The sequence below is a fragment of the Ciconia boyciana genome, chromosome 1, assembly GCF_034638445.1.
Source record: "Ciconia boyciana chromosome 1, ASM3463844v1, whole genome shotgun sequence".
Lineage (NCBI taxonomy): Eukaryota > Metazoa > Chordata > Aves > Ciconiiformes > Ciconiidae > Ciconia > Ciconia boyciana.
The window spans coordinates 127241215-127263552 of NC_132934.1; positions in this window are offsets into that span (position 1 = coordinate 127241215).

The window sequence follows — 22338 nt, forward strand, 5'->3', positions numbered from 1 at the left end:
AGCTGTTTCTAGGGACAAGTGTTACATGGAATAATGGATTTCCTTAAATTAGGATATGTTTAAAAAAGCTGATCAGGAATGTAATTTTTAACATGACTTTTTGCATGTGCATGCATGGTTTTAACAGGCTCAAAAGGTGAATTTAGACTTTGTTCTTATATAGGTCTGAAGTAATCAGAAAGCAAATTATATAGTAAGATATTTTTGTTCCTGCAGAAAGGAAAAATAATAATATATTCATCAATTGTGTCCAGCTCTGGTCACTTCAGCTCAGCAAACAAGTACAATAGTTTCAGAAAGAAGAAACCAAATATTCAAGGCAGGATAAAATTCACATCACAACACTTAAAAGGATTAGATAATCTGGATAATAGGGTGAATAAAAATGGACAATAGGAAGGCGTATGAATGCTGTGAACAGGTTCCATGTGAATCATGACACAGGTTGGATTCCTTTGTGGATAATACAAGCCATTATACTAGTATTATAGCAGTTTATTTTGAAAGAGATAAAAACAGTTATATTTTTGGGAATAAACTAGTCTATATCTAAAAAGAGTTAAGGACAAACCTACCTTGGAAACATAATTATCTTCTATCAGGTTCAGCCTCATAATTACAAAAGTATTCCCAAAATGGAGCAAAAGATACTTTGCTGATTATATTTATAAGGTATTCTTTTTAACAGATGGACCGTAGATCAATGCAGAGTTGCTGATTTAGGTACTTAATGGCTTCCATTATCACTGAGTGCATTGAAATTCTTAATATTTATCCATATGAGAGGCAAGGAACTACTCCATTGAACAAATAGGAAACTAAAGTTTTGAATAAATATTTAAGTGATTTGTCCAAGGTCATGTGTCATGGTCTAACCCCAGCCAGCAACTAAGCACCACACAGCTGCTCACTCATTCCCCCTCCCTGGTGGGATGGGGGAGAAAATTGGAAGAGTGAAAGTGAGAACACTTGTGTGTTGAGATAAGAACAGTTTAATAACTGAAATAAAATATAATAATAATAATAATAATAATAATAATAATAATAATAATAATGAAAATAACAAAAAGAGAGAGAAATAAAACCCAAGAAAGACAAGTGATGCAAATGAAAAACAATTGCTCACCACCAACTGACCGATGCCCAGCCTGTCCCTAAGCAGCAGCCCCTGGGTCAGCTTTCCCCTAGTTTATATACTGAACATGATATCATATGGTATGGAATATCCCTTTGGCCATCCTGGCTGTGCCCCTTCCCAGCTTCTTGTGTATCTCCAGCCTTCTCAGTCGGTAGAGCATGAGAAGCTGAAAACTTGACTTAGTATAAGCACTGCTTAGCAACAACTAAAACATCAGTGTGTTATCAACATTATTCTCATCCTAAATCCAAAACACAGCACTATACCAGCTACTAGGAAGAAAATTAACTCTATCCCAGCTGAAACCAGGACAATATCCACCCCTTATTCTATACCATCTACATCATGCTCACGTCCCACACTTGCCACTACATCCCAATTAATCACAACCACCTTTCCTGTCTTTTGATACATACACACAGATATCATTCCCTTAGTCTATGGGCCGTCCCTTTAAAATGTCTGTTGAGTTCATTTAGTCCATGACTTTGGGCTCCATCTGTCATAACAGTCCTTCATGGCAAAATAGATGGTGTGTGGTGTTGGATTGTTGCATGCTGAAGCCAGTTCTGGTTCCATCACCACTGCACTTGTCCAGTTTTATCATCACTGCATCACTGCTCGGTTTTCATCAAAATTAATTCTTCATTAATCTGGGTGATTTTTACTGTAATAATGTTGATATGGTATATAGTGACCATAGTAGTGATGACATGCAGTATTATATAGCAATTAACATCATACCATTTAGTTCATTGGCTATTCTCACCCAAAATCAAATCCCCTTGAGGTACACATTGGACTTCCCCATCCTTTTGCATTACCCACCAAGTGTACCTGGGTCCTTGAGCAAAAGCAATCCCACAAATGGGTTTGCCTTTGACTGAGTCAGGAATAACCCAGACTGTCTTCCCCAGCATATTTTTAATGTGCACTACAGGGACTTTATCCCCTTCTACAGTATGTAAGAGTTTTGATTGGGCAGGGCCAGCCCAATTGGCAGATCCCCTAGAGTTGACTAACCAGCTGGCTTTTGCTAAATGTGTATCCCAATGTTTGAATGTCCCAACACCCATTGCTCTCAGGGTAGTCTTTAACAGCCCATTGCATCATCCAATTTTCCTGGAGGCTGGTGCATGATAAGGGATGTGATATACCCACTCAGTTCCATGCTCTTTGGCCCAGGTGTCTATGAGGTTGTTTCGGAAATGAGTCCCCTTGTCTGACTCAGTTCTTTCTGGGGTGCCATGCCACCATAGGACTTGTTTTTCAAGGCCCAGGATAGTGTTCTGGTCAGTGGCATGGGGCACAGGATATGTTTCCAGCCATCTGGTGGTTGCTTCCACCAACGGTGAGCACATGGCGCTTGCCTTGGCAGGTTTGTGGGAGTGTGATATAATCAATCTGCCAGACCCCCATATTTATATTTCAACCATCATTCTCCATACCAGAGAGGCTTTAATCACTTGGCTTGCTTGATTGCAGTGCGTGTTTCACATTCATGGATAATGAATGTGCAATAGTGCAATAGTGTCCATGGTCAAGCCCACCCCTCATATAGATATGAGCCCATCTGTATGTTGCGTCTCTTCCTTGATGGCCTGAAGTCCACTGAGCTATAAATAATTCACCCTTATGTTGCCAGTCCAGATCTACCTGAGCCACTTCAATCTCAGCAGCCTGATCCACCTCCTGGTTGTTTTGATGTTCTTCAGTGGCCTGACTCTTGGGTACATGAGCATCTACATGATGTACTTTTACAACCAGGTTCTCTACCCGGGCAGCAATATCTTGCCATAATTCAGCAGCCCAGATGGGTTTACCTCTGCGCTGCCAGTTGCTCTGCTTCCAGTGCTGCAGCCACCCCCACAAGGCATTTGCCACCATCCATGGGTCAGTATAAAGGTACAGCACTGGCCACTTTGCTCATTCAGCAATACCTAAAGCCAGCTGGATGACTCTGCAAACTGGCTCGATTCACCTTGTCCTTCAGCAGTTTCTGTGACTTGTTGTGTAGGACTCCACACAGCAGCTTTCCACCTTTGATGTTTTCCTACAATACGACAGGACCCATCAGTGAACAGTGCATACTGCTTCTCATTTTCTGGCAGTTTATTATACAGTGGGGCCTCTTCAGCACACGTCACCTCCTCCCTCTGGTGATATTCCAAAATCTTTGCCTTCTGGCCAGTCCATGATCACTTCCAAGATTCCTGGGTGACCGGGGTTTCCTGTTCAAGCCTGTTGTGTGATCAGTGCAACCCACTTACTCCACGTAGCATCAGTTGCATGATGTGTAGAGGGGACCCTCCCTTTGAACATCCAGCCCAGCACCGGCAGTCGGGGTGCCAGGAGGAGCTGTGCTTCAGTACCAACTACTTCCGAAGCGGCTCGAACCCCTTCATATGCTGCCAATATCTCTTTTTCAGGTGGAGTATAGCTGGCCTTGGATCCTCTGTATCCCTGAGTCCAAAACCCTAAGGGTCGACCTCGAGTCTCCCCTGGTGCTTTCTGCCAGAGGCTCCAGGCAGGGCCATTCTGCCCAGCTGTGGTGTAGAGCACATTTTTTACATCTTGCCCTGCCCGGACTGGCCCAAGGGCCACCGCATGAACTATTTGCTGCTTAATTTGTTCAAAAGCTTGTCATTGCTCAGGGCCCCATTTGAAATCATTCTTCTTCTGGGTCACTTGATGATATAGAGGGCTTACAATTAGACTGTAATTGTGAATATGCATTCTCCAAAAACCCACAACATCTAAGAAAGCTTGTGTTTCCCTTTTGCAAGTTGGTGGGGACATAGGTATTATTTTGTTAATCACATCCATTGGGATCTGACAACGTCCATCTTGCCATTTTATTCCTAAAAACTGGATCTCCTGTGCAGGTCCCTTGACCTTACTTTGTTTTATGGCAAAACCAGCTTTCAGGAGGATTTGGACTATTTTCTTCCCTTTCTCAAAAAATGTCTTCTGCTGTGTTGCCCCATACGATGATGTCATCAATGTATTGCAGTGTTTTGGAACTTCACCCCTGAACAAGTGTAGAATCCTGAAAAACTAGTAAAGTATTTAGAAAAAGTATGCTGTCACCCTGCCAACTCCAGAGAGACACAAATCACTGCAACGTGCTGGGGCCTAGCCCATGCCTACCGAGCCTTGTTCAACACTATTCAGTACCCTCAAGGGGAACAGAAGGTCTCTGGATCTGACGGCAAAATAACACACACTGTGGCTCCTCCAACCTCCGCGGCAGGCACTGTGGCTACTCCAACCCCCACAACAGGCGCTGTGGCTACTGAAACCCCGGTGACAGGCACTGCAGCTGAACCAGAGAACCAAGCTGTGCTGGTATCAGTCACACCTATACACAAGAATAAATATTGGAAGCGGAAATCAGCTCGTTTAGTAAGGGATGAAGAAGCTCCTCCTAAGAGGGAGCAGGAGGAAGAAGCATACTGCCCTGCCAGCAAGGAGGCAGACTAGTCTAAAGCAGGGCCATCATGAGAACAGGAGGAGGAAGAGGAAGAATTCCCCGCTTCCCCCCGAGGAAGAACTCAGTGGGAGGGTTCCTCCTGTTCCTTGGAGGCCGAGTAAGAACTCATAAACGAGATGATGGTAACCACCCGATCTCTATCCCTGAGTGGACTCTGGCAGACTGGGGACTCAACGTCAAACTCTTTTAGCTCACCAACTTGTTTCTTTATCTGGTGGACTACCCGAAGCTGGTATGAGAGAGGTTGTTAGAAGCATCCAGTTTTGGCTGTCAGAAATTCAGGGACTGTCACAACACTCAAACCAGACCTTGTCCTGGACCTTTATGAATCTCTAGAAAGCTTTCTTCAACCTTCCATGAGTCTTGATGTTTCAAGACTCTGCAGGAAGCACATAAGTTCAGGTGGTGGACACACCCCAGACAGCTCCCTGCAGGATGCTGGCGTCTGATGGTCCTCTGCGTAGGACTGATGAGCCTTCCATAGGGAGCCACTGTTGACTACAGTTTTTCTTTAAGGTCTACCTGAGAAGCCAAATACATAAAGCTCTTTATATTCTGCATCTTTCTCTGCATGTATGGCCTACAAATGTGCACAAGGATGAGGACAGTGATTTAATTCGTGATTATAGATGGTGAATTCTGTAAAAGTACGTGGAACACTTTGGAAACACTTATTATAAACACAAATAAATAACTTTAAAGAACACTAGTCTTTGATACAAGCTAAACAAAAAGCAAGCAAACAAAAAACTATTATGAGGATACATGCATTTAGACATTGCGGAAGTAGGTTTCAAAATGCCGTTATAAATTGGGCAGACAAACTAATAGAGTGAAGTCAGGTCTTTAAAACAGCCAAACCAAGTTTTGAAGTAGTAAAGAAAGGTTGATAACTCTTTCACAGAATTATGTAGTGCTAATTTAAGTGTTCTTTCATTAACTACAATTATGTTTGTCTCTAAAGACAGTTTTGCTCTCTGTATGCCCAGCATCAAGAACTTACGAATAGTTTTATTTTTCTTTGTAATTAGTTTAGATGTGTAGATTGTTCTGTTTTCAGTAACTACTGGGAAAATAAGATGAAAGTGACCTTTGGAGAAACAATTTTTCATAGGCTTTGTGTTGATCTTCAAAAATATATCTCTTTGGAATAGTTATTCAAGGATTCTGTTTTTCAGTTAATTGAATTCAATATAATATTTTCAAAAGTTCGTGTTCTGAAGTATTTGAGAGTGTTGTCTATTGATTCTAAATGTGTGTGCAGTGTGCAAAATGGTTGCAGCCACATAGGTACAAAGTAATGTTGATGGAAGATGAAAATGAACTAGAGGTAAGAAAACCGAACAGGAAAAAACCCCAAAAACCTAAGAACAGAGAAGGCAAGTGTAACCACATTACAGGTATTCAGGGAGTATCCTGTGATCCTTATTGACATGTGTACACCTTGTCTCTGTTGTGGCTCCATTTTGGGATGATTTTACTATCTCTCTGCATACTTAGCTTTTATTTAAGAAAAAGGGTATGCCAGCAGAGCAGGAGTTTTGATGCACACTAAGTGCTCTCCAGTTTAAGGCAATGTATTGCACACCACAGGGATGCAAAGGATAGGACCAATCATGCTACAGAGTGAATTTAGCTGTAGCTTAACTGTGTTCTGCAAATCTTGTGTACTGTTATTCAATAGAGTGGTTGGGTACCTGATGATTGTGGATGAAGTCTTATTGCACTAATAGAAGAAAGCAGCAAGATGGAGGAAAGTACTTAATCACAAGCAATGAACATATGATTAAATCACACTAAAAGTAAAGAGAATTACATGATTAAGTGCTTTTCTGTTTCAGAGAGAAATTTAAGCACATGTTTATGTAGCTCCTAGAATAGTTTCAGTAGGCAACTGCTTTCCTTATAAATACAAGGCACACAGTCTTTCTGTATTAAAGCAGAGGCAATCTGCTTTATTTTATTTAATTTAAGTGCAGACCTTGGAACTTGGCACATTGTCAATAAAGCCTTTGAGCAAAGTTTAAGAGTCCCTGTATGATAAGAGCTTTAATAGAACAAAGAATGGACAAAAAGGAATTTTAGACTTAAATATTTGAAGTAGAGAACAAATGGTCAAAAATTTGTATCTGTAACAAGTCAGAGCTAAATGTTTTTTTCTCTAACACCTCTCTTTCCTCTGCTTTTCACAGCTAGAGGCAGAGAAGCATAAAGACTGTGAATAAACATGACTGAGAAAATATTTTAATATATTGAAACAAAACAAGCCTGCCCCAGTTCCATAATTGCTGCAGTGTAAATTTACTAGATCAGGTAGTATTTGTTTTTTTAAGAGTCACGACTAAGTACCAGGCTTTTCAAGACTGTTCTGTTCTGTTCTCTCCATTACTTCCAAATATCTCCAAAAGACTTTTGTAATTTGAAACAGTAGATTTCTACTTTTTCTTTTAACTCTGTTTTCTGTAAAATCCATGTCAATAGTTGCTCATGAAAAAAGAGATTTTACAGCCTCTGAGAATGCCAGGAGCAGTAAAGAAGGCATCCAAATTACTTTGTGTAGTAGTGTTTATATTATCTTTTAAAAGGCATGAAAAATGATAATGGTATAGCCCCTGTTTCTAATTTTGGTTCCTTAAGCATATTCTCTTATCTTGTGCATACTCCTGATAGGAATTTTGAAGAGTCTGGTAATGAGTTAACTTGAGCTCATTTAGAGATGAACACCACATTTGCTGCTTGCATGTGGCATAACTCTGCCCTCTGCTTTTCACATTCATCAGAAGAGGTTTCAAAGCAGACACAAGGAATGAGGAATTTGTATGTCAGAGACTTTAAATCCAAGAAAATATCCTTCAGATCCATTTCTGAAGCAGTCTTGATTTTCAGTGCTACTGATAGCGGAGCTTTTGCAGCTTTATTGGTTCAATTGCAATGCCGAAAAATGGGATGTTTGGAATTTTGTTCTTGTTTGCCTTTAAAAATAAGAAAAAAGAATGCACTAAGATGAATAAATTAAAAGTAGCTTTTCTTGTTTTGGCAGTAGAGCATGCAAGCCCCTTGTACTATGTGTGTTGCCATGTAGCATTTCTGAGCGAGCGTCTCTTTTAACAGTTCTTCACAATTAGGCCTTTTAGTTCTTGAACTGATCAATATATTCCTGATTAGAAGTGGATGAAAGGGCAGTACATCAGTCTTTAAATTCATGCCTGCAAAAGTGAGAACACTTTTTTACCACACACACTCTATGCCAAATGTGAATTGTCTTATCTTCAGTGCATCCAGGTTGCTGTGGGGTTTTTTCCTTCCTTCATAATTGTGCCTCTGTTTTGTATTGAATTGGATTACAAGTAAAAACCTTTTCATTATGAAAGGAACAGAGTGCTTAGAACTTGATAGACTAGAAGGAGCATTAGTTAAGGTTTTGGGGAGAGGACAGGCTCCTGCCTGTTTCCCTGCAGCACCTTGCTTTCATAACCTGAATAGCACCATTGAAAATCTGCTCAAAGCTCTGAAAGAATAAAGAAAATAGCACTATGACTTTTCTGTTTTTCAGAATGTAGCCTTCAAGACAACTTGTTGTGCTTAGATAACTGTTACTTTCTATTCTTTTTAACCATTGTGGTGTCTGTCAGTGTTAACGTATGTAGATTTTAATGAAGAGAAAGCCTCGAGCTTCTACACAACTTGTTAATATTTGTCAGCAATGTTTTTTTCTCCATTTTTACACTTTTCTTCCTCAAGCTGCATTTCTTTAATACTTCCCACTCTTATTTCACAAGAATACATACTCATACCACAAGCAGATCTAAAATATATCTAGCAATTTTGAAAACATCTGTACAAATTGCAAATTATCTAAAATATTAAGTAGGTCACTTTCTTCTTAATTTAGGTGGAGAAAACACTGTAGTGTGGGGTAAGTCAGATTTTGAGGCTCACTGCACATTTGAACTAATTTATGTGTGCTCTTTATAATCTATGTTTCTTAAAGATGTGAAATTTCTATGTCTTAAATTTCTATTTGTCTATCATCACCCTCCTGCAAACAACACTGCTTAATAATTTCTACCAGATCTTACTGAAGCATGAGGTCTCAAAGGTGTTCAGTTTTGACAAGCTTAATGAAATTGTTAGCCAAAGAGAATGAAGAGACCATATGACGTCCTCAGTGAGGGAAAGGCAGAAATGCCAGCATATGCTTTACTAGACATCAGTGAATCTACATTGGAAAGCACCATCATCACACAGATTCGTAGAACACCCAGCTTCACGATCAAAGCCTGGTTTGCTTTCTGAGAAACACCCTGGATGAAAGACAGAAAAGAAAAACCTAGTTGTACAAAGAGTCTGTAGAGCTGGGGCAAAGCATTTTCAACAATCAGTTTTCATAAGCCTAGAAGGAGCTTGTTTAATCAGGTTACACTTTTTACTTGATGCAACTGTTAAGATTAGAGGCTTCTTTAAAAAAAAGCATGCAGACACTGAAAAATGCAGTATTAAAAATGCAGTTAAAAATCAGAGTATGTCTTTTATTGGTGCTGCCAATCACATAAAGAAAGAAATTAATTTCTTTTGTGCCATATCTAAATACATTAAAGGAATGTGTTTTAAAAGACTTGGCTCATTTTTCACTCTACCCAGGAGATGAAATTTAAGAGGCTAATAGTTTGGAAAATATCGCTTGAAGAACATATGACTTTAATCACTTCTGGTCTTGGCTTGTGCTTAGGGAATTTTAACTGAAAAGGTTGCCTGTGTTCCTCTGGCAGATTTTTATGTTAATTTCTGGTTTTTTTCTACATTAGTCACGTGGTTTTGATTTGTACTTTAGACCTTGGTTTTCTGATTTATGTGTGCTGGTGCCCAATCAAACTTTGTACTTACTTGTCAATGCTACTCATCTGCATCATTCATATTCACAAAAACTGTATGATCTGGAAAAATTTCAAAAAAGCAACTTTTACTTCTCTAATTGTACTGTGTGCACCATATGAGAGTATGTGCAGTTACATGAAATGGTAGTCCCAACACTTTGAGTTGAAAGGCAACTCAGTTACAGATGAAAGCTATGATGTCCTCCTTTACATGCATGGCAAATGCCTTTAGACTTAGGAGTCCAGTGGTGGAAAACCAGAGGTCAGGTCAGAGTTGGTAGCAATCTACAGCAGATTTTTTTCTTTTAGGACTGTAAAAGTGTTACGCCATTTCACTAGGGTACTTAGGACTGTACAGGACCTCTTAGGTAAGCAAAACTAATCACCTGCCATCACTGATAGTGCACAATGTAATGACTTTCATAACCTTACAGAGGACAGTATTATAAATAATTAGGAGTTTGGTTTGGGTTTTTTTAAGTCTCCACTGGTAGGGAGTGGAAAGCTCTTCCACATCCCAAATGTTCAAAGCTCTAAGAATTAGAAACCTTATCATTTCCGTAGGATGCACTTATAAGCATTTTATATCTCTTTCGAATACGCAAATATTTTCCTTTGTTTTAAATAGCTCTTCTGTCTTGTTGGTATTTTTTCTGAGATGTACTTTTATGGAGCGATCATGGCTCACCTTCTCTTTGCTTTGGTAGACTAAATGCAAAAATATTAAACAAAACGTGAAACAAATCTTTACTAATAGCTCATCTGATATTTTACCTTCAGTCCCAGTACAGTTACATGTTACAGTCCTTTCCTTTAACACTTTCTTGTCTGCTTTTTAATTAATCACTTGCATCTTCTTCAATTGGACCAATATTTCACAAATTTTCACTAGATCAAACATGCTGAAAGCCCAGAGGTGGAGGAATTGCTGCATTTCTGTTATCTATAAAGCTTATTAAAGTATCAAGTCAGCTAAGCCAATTTCTTTTTGGTAAACTATGTTACATTTTATCCCCAATTTCCCATTTACATTTGAGTTGCTATTTTTTCCTTCAAAATTTGTTCCAAAAATTTGCATATTTTAGACATCAGATTACCAGGTGTGATAATTCCTCAATCACCTTTGTCCTTTTTTTCTTGCTGTAAATACTTTGTCCTTTTATATTCACTAATCCCAGACTTGATAGAGTTAGTCAAGATTTTTGTTACCAGACTTAACATTTGTTTTGCTGTCTCTTTCATGTTTCTGTCGAGTTCCTTGAGTTTTTCATTCCTTTCTAGCATGGTCATTTCAACACCTCTGTTCTCATTATCCATCTTGCCATTATGTCTTCAAAGCATTCACAATGAAGACGGAGACTTTTACTTTGATTTTGGAGACTTGCTTAGATTACCCTTGCTGGTTCTTTGCTTAGGAGCCCCACTTTTTATTGTCTATTTTTGTTTCTTTAACTGTTTCTTTTATTTCTTTGTAAGGTCTCAGCTCTCAGCTTGACTTCTGGCAATTCTTCCTTTAGTCCTACTTTTCTTGATGACTAAGATTTAGCTTGCTAATTGGTGCTTTTCCTCTTCATAAACCCAGAGCTTTTTCCTGATATTTTTATTGGAGTGATTAGGCCGAGTGTCCTTTCCTCCTCCTTTTCTTTTCTCCTTCCTTGACATACAGACTCTTGATAGTCTTAGGTCTACAACTCATGGAGATTTCAGGTTTCCATCATTCAAATCTCTGGACCTTTTGGCACAGAGTAATGCATCAATTAGTTTTCTTAGTTTGTGAAATTTAACCCTTTCAGAATGCCAAACATAGTATTGTTTATCTTCCTTTTTAATTTAAATTGAATCAAGTCATAATGATTCTATCAAAGCTTAAAATGTGTGCTGTGATTTTTGGAGTTTCCTCAGTATTTATGAATTTAAAAGAAAATGATCTTTTATTTTTTTAGTGAGAATTTAGAGAAAAACTGTCAGCTTTTTATTTCAGCCGATGGCTGATGTTATCTGATATTAGATAAAATTTCAACAAGTGGGCTGCGTGTTGTTCAAACCTCAACCTAATCCGAAGCAGGAGAGCAATAGCAGGGCATACTGAAGCATTCCTGTTTTTGAGACAATCAGTGACCCACTAATACAGTTCTCCAGTTTCATTACTATTATTCTTCTGCATAAAAGAGAAAGATAATCAATGACAGCAAGCAAATGTCTAATACACATTCATTCAAACTCCTTTCCAGAAGATGTACAAAATGGATTTATGGATGTTAGGGAACAAAGAAAGTAGCTTCATCCTCATTAACAACCATCTCTTCTACTATTTAATCTGCCAAATGTGCTGTAATAACAGTCTTTTAAACTTTTATTTCCTTATACCTAGTCATCTACTCTCCACTTGTAAAAACTCTTCTTTTGCTTTCTTCATAATTTTATTCATAGTCCTGTTTTCCAGAAAAATATGTCCTCTTCTTTGTCCACCTCTTCAGATGCACTGCAAAGAAAAGATTTTTAAAATAATTACTTCCTCTTTAATTAAAAGTCAGCACCTATTGAAGTCAGCTTGTTTTGCAAACCTTCTGTTCTTTCATATTACAACAGCACCAATTGCTTCCCTGTTCTGTTTTGTTTGTTTCAAATCCAGCTAAAAAGTTAGTTATACTTCCCTGGCTGGCAGTCTTCCAGCAAATAGTAATGCTCAGAAATTGATTGAATAGCTCTGTCACTCCAGAGAGCAAATTAAATCAGAAATGCACCTTTCTAACTGTTGCTCCCTTAATTTCCTTAATCTGCAACCAGTGCACAGGAAACAGTTCCCAGTCCAATTATCTGGAACACTGAGATCTTTAAAAAATGCACAAGGAGCTCAAGGGCCCCTCCCATGGACACGCAACATGTGGCACTGCAGAGCGGCTCAAGCCAAAACTAACATCCTAGTTTAAATAACATAACTAGTTTAATGCATGAAAAAACAAGTAGAATTACAGTGAAAATTTAACTTTCTGTTTTTAGGATTTCAATTAGGAAATTAACAAATTGTCTAAAAGTGCTACATGGAACTCAATTACATGAATTTAAGAAGAGTAGGAAACATTACATAAACTTCATGACCTTAATTACAGGGCGATGGTATATCATTAACAATTATTTAATTATTATAAGCTGCTAATCAGTAGTTCATAACTTAGCAGTGACCTTGCTTTGCCACATTCTGCATGCTGACCACCGGACAAGGCCCACCATGTACTGATAGATCTTTCCTACAGGGGAAAAGCATGGGTGACACAACTCCGGATGCTCAGACTGCTGCTCTTCGTAACACCACCAGAGTCCCCAGAGTGTGTCCCAGTGGTGTTAACTGCTTTCATTGCCACAGTATTGTATATACCTACCTAGCCTCAAATGTTAGCAAGCAGGTTGCACGTTAGATTCCTGACAGGTTTTATAAGAAAGACTCAAACAGAGCGATTCTGGTTTGTACTTCTCAGGAGATGTTCTATATTTAGCCAAAGTACTTTTCTCAGCCATGTCAATGGGATGTAAAAGGAAAGATCTGAAATGGTGAGGAAGAGTCTAAGAACCCCATGTGGCAAGTCCTTAGCATTGATGTCTCCATAGCACTGTTCTACATCTTCCTCCACTTTTAAAATACGCTATTAGAATAAGTGCATAGTATTACATACTGTTTTAATTTTTGGTTTAAAGGATGAATATACATCTATGAGTATATAACAAAGACTTTTTCTGTCTAAAGAACACTATTCTTCTATTCTGGAGTCTATTGACTTCCCTTTTTGCCTTTTTCAAGTCTGTGAGTCTCTCCAAGCCTGTTACGGTTAGAACTTCTGGAGTGTTTCTTTTTCCTTTTCTTTTTCCTGCACTTCATATATGGATCTCATTGTCTTCTTATCGGAGAGACTCCAGTCCCATTCTAGCTGGTAAATCAGAGTAGCAGATTTATTTCTGTCGTCATCCAAGGAAAGTTGAGCCTTTCCCCCACAGCTTTTCTTTTGAACCATATGAACTTTGTGATATAAAAGATATATTATATTTATAGCATTTTATTTCATGCCTCTAGCTTATTTCAAATGCAGTTTTGTTTCTTTTTTTCTCCTTTCACAGATGAGAAAATACTTTAAGTGGATATGTTTACAGTACTTCACAATCCTGAGGTCAAAAGACCAGCAACTGTGCTCTGCCTTTGGAAGGGAGAAACAAAAAAAGAATTTATTCTGGAGCAATATTGAATGCTTCCGTTTACCATGTATGTTTTCATAATATTGCTAGAAATTAGTAAATATACTGATGCCTCTGAGTAGTGAAGTTAAGAAAATGGAACCCAAACAACAACATAGTTAACAAGAAGTGTCCCATTGCCTCCCAGGGGTCTTAAATTTCATCTGCCATGAGGAATGCTCTGCTTTTCAGCAGTTTCAGCAAAACAGCCTAGATGGGGTTGGGGGGGAAATGTCATTTTCTTGAACCAATCTAGAAGTGCCACACTTGAATAAGGTGGTAACTCTTGCTATAATGCAACATGTCTTTGTTTTATATGTTTGCCTACTTTTCAATTCATGTCATGATTCAACCATCTCCGTGTATTCTTGTTTAGGAATAATTCATGCAGAAAAGACTGAAATAATTTGACCTACAATTCAACAGAAGAGCTGGGCTATTGGATTTTTTTCCCTAGATAATCTGAGAAAATATGAAAATAGAAATATATGTAATACCAAAAATGTTACACAAAAGTAATAACTAAAAAAAATATTCAGGATGTTTTCTGTACAGTAAAGTGTAATATTGTCCTTATAAAAGTGTGAGGCAGTTAGCTTATAGCTGTTAGTTGGTCAATAATCCGCTTTTTGGAAACAAATTGTTGTTATGGTAAATTAATAAATCATCCTAAAATATTCTGAAATCTGCTGCAGAATTGTAAGCTAAGACTTCCTGCACTTTAGGTCACATACAACCATTAGAAATCTTGTTCCTTGAATAAAAAATGCAATTTTTATATGTGAGCAAGTATTATGCACAGCCAACAATTGTCTTTCAGATATGGAATTTTCAAAGAAAGCTCAGGAAAGGGCTTTAGAATCATTCTGAGAAAAAGAATGTAGGAACTGTTCTTATTCTGTTCCTGCTCAGTGACAATTTTTTCCATTAACGCACAGTTCAGACTGAATTTGCTGCAGCTCTTAAGGGAAAGGCTGAATTTTCACTAGTTCAGGTAAAATAGTAAAGAGAAGGAAGACTCCAAGATCTCTGTCTGGGATTGACTCTCTCCTTCATGTATGAATAAAGGTTTAAAGTCAACACGATAGCAAAGAACTCCAAAATGAGAAGCCTCTTCTCAATCTATCCACAAATTATCACCTGTTTGTCTTTTAATTTCTCTCCCTCTTAAGTAGGAGCTAGGTAGCTGCACAGCAAACTCTGTTTCTTAAGCCCAGCATTCAGCAGTGTGCTCTGCCACATGCAAGGCCATGCAGTGACATTTTTGACATTTTTCTAAGGGAAAAAAAAGAAACAGAATTATAGTAGGCAGGGGATATTTTTCTTTCTGCAGTCAAGAACTATACAGTAAAAACATGTTTTTCAATTATTTTGAGACCAAGGAGAATTTAGGAACACCCACTGATGCTGATTTGTATATCAGCTCCCAGTGGCCTTAGTGCAAATTGTACATGCTGATCAGTGACAGCACATCTTTCAGAATTGCCTTTTAGAATTAAAGGGAAAAAAATTATAAGGAGTTAAAATGTTTCACCTCATGTACAGCCGTTCTCATTACTTCACAAAGTTCAAATGATCATGGCAATGTTGGAAACCCAATCTCTTATTACACTGAAACTCCTCACAGCTTAGGAAATTCCACGTTCCTCCTGTCCTAAACCTGACATTTCATTAAATGAAGATAAACTACACACACATTAGCAGCTTGTATGTGTATTACTTCACCAGCCTGTTTCAATTAAAATAAAGATTAGATACAAGAAATTTCAGAGAGTTTTTGTGCAGCATACTATGATTCTCAGATTACCACCAAAAATACTGTACTCAGTGTATTTTTACTGAAAAATAAATGATCATCTGTATGCACGAAAAATTATGAGAATTTAGTAAAGGGAAGATACAGTCCACTCTAATGAATTAGACTTCTAAATTGGTTACACAGCCTTTCATCATGCATTTTTGCCCATTTTCTTCAGCAATGTTATACAGGGAGCTGATTTCACTAGAATCCATTTCTTATTTGTCTTATGATATAGTCACGTATTAGTAGGTGCAGTTTTGTGGTTTAAAATAATCTATAATTACAGTTTTCTGAACTTTTATTTTATGTGTTTCAAGGGGCAAGTTAAGAGGACAGAAACAATTATTAACTTGGAAATTTGTTTTCTAATTTTTAATTTAGGTTAATTTAGAAAATATATTTGTGTTTAAGTATGTATATATTATTTCCTTCACACATATGCACAGACTGTAATGTATATTTTGAGAGAAAGTGTGTATGTGTGCATCTGTGAGTGACAGTGCGCCCATAAGTACAATGACTTTCTAAATTTTGAGTCCTCTAGTTTGTCTTTCAATGTGTCTTTTGAAACAATAACAAAAGATTTTTAATGCTTCTCTTTGCTAAGTTTGCACAACAGTAAGTAAATTTAGGTTTTGGATTTGAATCTAAAAAAAAAAAGAAATGCAAATGAAATGCATTGTGGAATATGTCTTTACAACCTGTGTCTTATGTTGCATTACAAGCTCTCTGCTTTAGTTTGATGACTACTTGTGTAATGAAATTCTGATATTCCTTTCCCCAAATAGGGTGTTTTCTCTACTTGGATAGGTTTAAGATTGTGGTGTCTCTCTTGATTAGAAGTTAATGTCTTGTTTGTGAAATGCATCCTTGAACACTGAATTTCTTTGCTCTGTAACTTTTATTTTTAAATCCAGTCTTCTTCAGGAGCACTGCAGTCTCAGTTGTACTCAGTATACACCTAACCAAGGCTGCAGATAGTATTGATTAGTTTTCCAGTTCATCAGCCAGATCAGAACACTGAGGGGGCAAAAAATAGCTTCAGACAAAACCATTTTTTTTCTTCCCTTATTTTGATGATGAAACTTTTAATGTAAAATGAAATATGTTATTTTCAGACATGCTTGAAAAGTAGTAGAAGTCAAGGGCTTAAATAGTCAAGCACTGCCCATAATAGAGCTATATCATGTTCCCATATCAAGAAGCTCAAGAATGAGGAGATCATGATTATGGCAGCCTACTTTCCTTCTTCCCCTAACATATGGGCTACATGCTGTCCCACACTGCTGTCCATCTGTCTGAAGCAGGTGATCGTATTCATTTGGCAACCTCTTGTAAGGGTTTGAAAGATAAGGAAAAAAACCACTTAAGAGGGGAATATATGACCTCAGTCTTCAATGTGATTTCTGAGAGCTGGGAACCAAGAGATATAGAGGGCAAAAGCCATCACACTCTGTGGATGAGACTGTACTCAACATCCACAACTACTTGATTTAAAGTAAAAATCTGCGTAGACACAACTAAAGCAATAGTTTTAGCAAATTTATTTACATATATGAAAACAATGTAGTGTGTATATAGAATACATATTATATAATAATGATATAGTCTAATAATTTTTATATATTATAATTATATAGTAACAATTATATAACAATGTATAGAATATTGTATGATCATATAATATAATTATGTATTATTATATACACATGAAGAAAAAATAAAGCAAATATAGTCCTTTTTGTATGTTTGGATTGCCCTGAAACCAGCTGGAGAAGAGTTCAGCTTTTAGAAATCCCTTCAGATGGAGGAGCATGGAAGGCATAATGGTGCTGAATCAGTTCTATTTCTGGTTTCTGGAAGTTTTGTCCTAATCGGTCTCCACACTTAGACCTGTTATTTTAATTCTGAAACATGTTAGGGAAGTATAAATTGTCAGCTTTCCTTAGTCTTCAGAATTAAGATTTCCCTCTTGTGGGGCATAAAGTCTTATAAAATTCCTAATAATTTGGGGACAAAAACTCTCTTCCCAAGGGTCTGTGGTAAAAGAAAGTCAGTGAACATCCATTTAAGGACTCTGTGAGGAGTGAAGATATCCTCCAAACCTTCCTCTTTATTTTCACCTTCTGTTGCCTGTCCCTGCCTCCCTGCACCTCTCAAAGAGCCCCTGTGAATGCAGAGAACACATTGTACAAAACATCTTTCAAACACAGCAGATCAGGTTTTACCATTTAGATACAATACACTTGAAGTACAGCTTTCAAACATAAAAAAAAAGCTTCCTCAGTGTCATGGGCTTTACAAATGCTGAATCTCTTACCAGTGCTGCCTGACCCTGACAGTTTTCTTCAAACTCACAGCATCCTGTACTGCTTACAGTTAATTTCCTATATATGAAACCCCTACTAGTTCAGCAAGACTTAGTAGTTTGCACGGGACATAGCTGAAAGTCAGCATGGAGCTAAATCTTTCCCCTGCAGGCAGTTAATCAAAGACGACCACTGGAAGACCTTCAAGGGAAGCAGGTCATGTTCTTCCTCTGTTCTCGCCTCTCAGGATAGTGACTCTTGAAGTGAGGGGCACTGGGGTGGTGTGCAGGTTGCGGGTCCCCAGGGACTACCTGTCCTCCTCACATCAGTACCAGCTTCTCCACTTTCCCTCCGTAACCTGCAGCTCCCTGACAGTCCCTGCTGTCTTCAGCAGGATGACCCTGCCAGCATGTAGTATCTCTTTCTTGAGAGCCAAGCTGGGAGACAAGTTAATCCTATTTCAAAAAATATTTGAGAGGACAGAGAGGAGTAGATAACTCTCCACCATACCACAGAAAGTATTTACTGCTCACTTTATGCAGGTTTCTATTTCCTTGCTTACAAGATGGGGAAGTGAGATAAATTAAGACAGCTTATAAACTCATTCTGGCCTGAATTCAACATGGAAAGGATTGGCCTTTGAACGCCTGGTCTAAACTTCAGTGATTTTTTTCTTTTTCAGGTGAATGTAATCTGGTTTTAACTTGCCCTTCATCAGTATACTGCCAGATGGTGCTTAGGCGCAGCAGATGAAGTCAGATTACCCATGTTACCCTTCCTTTTTAGCCTGGCATGAATATATTGAACACCGGTTCTTGATAATGCTCAGCTGCTGGATTAAAGATGCCTTTGACATTTACTTTCTCTCAGGAGCCTGAAGAGCCAGAATAATCATGCCAGACAAATAACTGACAGTTATTCACCATATCATCAGCTGAGCCATTTTGTGCTGTGACTCCTTCTGACCTCATAAGGTAAGTGAAGCTGGTATTTGTCTTACTTGAAGAGAAACTTCTAGGGAACACCTTGAACACTCCCAGAGTGGCACAATTTAATATGTCACTGTTGTTATCAGCCCGCTCCATAACTGTGCTTTGGAGATCAATGGTCCTGAGCTACCCAGGAGGTATAAAACCAAGTTTATATGGAGCTAGTCTGCAGCTAGCCACAAGGAAGAAATAATATCTTTAGGAGTAGGTCAAATCTTTTAGAGGGTGTAGAGGATTAAACACAGTCAGGATCCCAAGGGAATGCAAGGATCTATAAAGTACCAGATTCTTAAAGGGTCTCATCCACTGCCGTCTGCAGTAAAATAAAACACATCTTCAACTTTCATAACTTCCTTTTCTGTTAAAAAAAAAAAAAAAAAGACTAATTTTCAATCCCTTCTTGGGGAACTAAGGTCCATCTTGCCCTGGTATTGCCACACTTCTCTGTCTGCATCAGCAAACTGTGCAACCCAGTAAGATTGGATTTATAGACCCAAACAGCCCTGAGGCCCCAGCAGGTTTACTTTCAGAGTGAGGGGTTTACTTCAGAGTCGCTCTGGTGTCCTCCCATGGACTGAAACTCTTTTGCCAGTTGGAGCACATTTGGTACACCTTCGGGACACAACTTCTGGTTTAGTTTCATCCAAAAGGAGCCCTGGAAGTGGGCTCTGACACCCCTGCCCGCTGAGAACCAACCTGCAGTAGATGGAGATGATGCACTTTAAAAGTCCTCTCCTGATCCAAAAAAGGCAACGCGGATGCCAGCACTGGGAAGGACCACGGCAGCACCTTTTCGGTCTTGCACAGGCTTGGCTATGCGGGGTCGGTGGTGGTGCTGGTCACACCTTGCTCGCCCCGGGGAGCGGGAGCAAACGCCCACCCCCAGGTCCCACAGTCAGGGCAGGTGGGGCAGGTCCCCTGCCACAGTCAGGGTGTTATTTTTGCAGCCTGCCTACCCCAAGGGACACACCTGATCTCTTGTCTGATTGCTTTGAAAGGATCCCAAGGCACTTAAAAATGAAAGGCTGTAAGTCGCTGATGTTTTTGTCCAGTGGAGGTGATGAGTATACTCTGTCCAGATAATTTTGCCCTAAAGTTGTAACTGGAGTACAGTGTTTTTGCCTTCTTATCTTTGATTGCTGCACAGCACTGCAGTGAAATGTAAACACTTGCTGCATTTTTTTACCAAGTGCAAACCAAATTTTACTAATACTGCTTTTAAATATGGAAAGTACTTTAGAGGCTTTCAGGGGAAACACAGTTGGGCCAAGCTGTGATGCTTTAGTTGAGCAATGCATGAGTTGACTGATGAATCCAGATCTCTTGCTATTTTTAGGTTTTCTGTGGAGACTATTTTTTGCTACACATATGTTCCATGCCATGCTGTTGCATTCTGAAATAATTATTTAGTAGAAGGTTAAAAATATACCTGCAGTGTATAATGATATAGGTGGGGTTAAATGCTATAAATCTTCCTGCAGAAGCTTCTGGGAAAACCCAAAGATTACCTTTGAGACCATATTTCCTTCCAGATTGCAAACCTGTCCTAGACCTGCCTAGTGAGTAACACTAAACGCTGCTTCCACTCCCCACCTCCAGATGTATCTGAAGCCAGGGAGCAAAGTAAGAGCAATTAAAGCAAATGTTTTCTCTCAAAACATATGCTAATGCAAGATTACTCAGGAAATAGGATGATCTTGGCAGGAGGGTCTTTATATAGTATTGTTCGGGGCACAGCAGTCTGAGATGCCTGAGAGGCTGAGAAAATCGTGAGGAAAATTGGCGTGTGGGCCTGAAAGAAGTCTAAAGAACGGGCTTTTGGATCACAACGTTGACTAAGAGACAGAGCTGGGAGAATCCCCTAAACTGTCACAAGGTGCTTAGTTTGAAAGGGACATTCTACTGTCACTATAATGGCAAATTATAACCTGAGTTAATATTATCAGTTATCTATCAGAATTATAAAATTATTCTAAATAGTCAAAGACATAGTTTTTAATCTAGGAGTGATATTTTTCTTATTATATATTGCACTGATTCCTACTACGGATAGCAAATAATTTTGTTGAATGGCATTTTGTGGGGAAAAAAAAACAACAAAAAAAACCCCCCAAAACCCCAAACCAAACAAATTTCTTTCCAATTTTCATTCCCAGATTTTTGTGAGTAAACCTGTAACCCATACCATTTGATATAAATCCCTATGATTTACACAAGACTCATTTCTTATTTCAACTAAAGTGAAGCTGTCTTATCATTTTCATTTGGAATTTTACTCTGACTTCATTTGAACAATTTTTTAAGGTACCACACTAAAGATTTTAATACAAAATGTACTGCATATATATCTGCATATATATCAGAAATCAGATTATGTAATTAGCAATCTATTAGGCAATCCAATGTTATCAATATGTTCATGTGTATATATATGTATCCACATATATATGGGAGTAATTATTAAAAAATAAAATATTTTTTTTGTATTTTATCAGCATAATTTTAGGGAAAATAACTTAGAGTTACATGGAAGGAATATTTAGTTGTTACTTTCCTTTGTGGTTGATAACATTATAACATGAAAGGGAACATAAGGTGTCTTTCAAAGTAACTTTATAGCAATAACACTACATGACAATGATAGTTTTATTAGCAATAAATCCTTATGAAAACACTGGTTACAACTTTTTACTGCCCTGTTACAGATACTCTATCTAAGCTCTTCTCCAACAATCCCTGATAAACCAACAAATTATATGACTACTTTATCACATAAATTCTTCTTCTCTGCTCATCTACACAATACTTTATATTCCATTGTGCTTGCCAGTAGTGCATTAAGTAGCGTGTTTACAGGTTTCCCACACGCTGCCCACATTTTCATCATCCTGTTTCTCATATCTCTTCAGAGCATGCAAAGATTGCCTTGTTTTGGTAAGTAGGTACTTTTCAGTGTACTTGATGCTATATATTTATGTTGGGCAATATCACAAACCTTTACTCACTACTATTTTGGTATTACAGTTCTTGTAGGGACCCATTTGGCAGTATCAGACTCCTCTCCCCACACTACTATTTTGGTTTTACAGTTCTTGTAGGGACCCATTTGGCAGTGTCAGACTCCTCTCCCCACCTTAAGATCAACTCTGGCATATTATTTAATAATAAATAGTTCAGCTGTCACAATATAAGGTCATTAAAGGGATTATTCAATCTGGACCTTCAGGTGTATCCTAGCCCCCTGTACATTTAAATACTGGCTAGTGCTAATTAATAGGAAGGTAATTAGGACAGGTTGTGTATATTCATGTTCATGCAATTTCTTAATGCACTCATGGTCAATCATTGAAAAGTGAAAATGAAATGCATTAATAAAGCCAGTTGTGTTTGTTAGGATAGCAAAGTGCTTTGTAACCACACCAACATTTGGTATTAGTGAGAAATCTTATACAATTTTTCTAACTGCAGAAAAAAATTGACCAAATGTGGCATTCAGAAATACTGAACTGC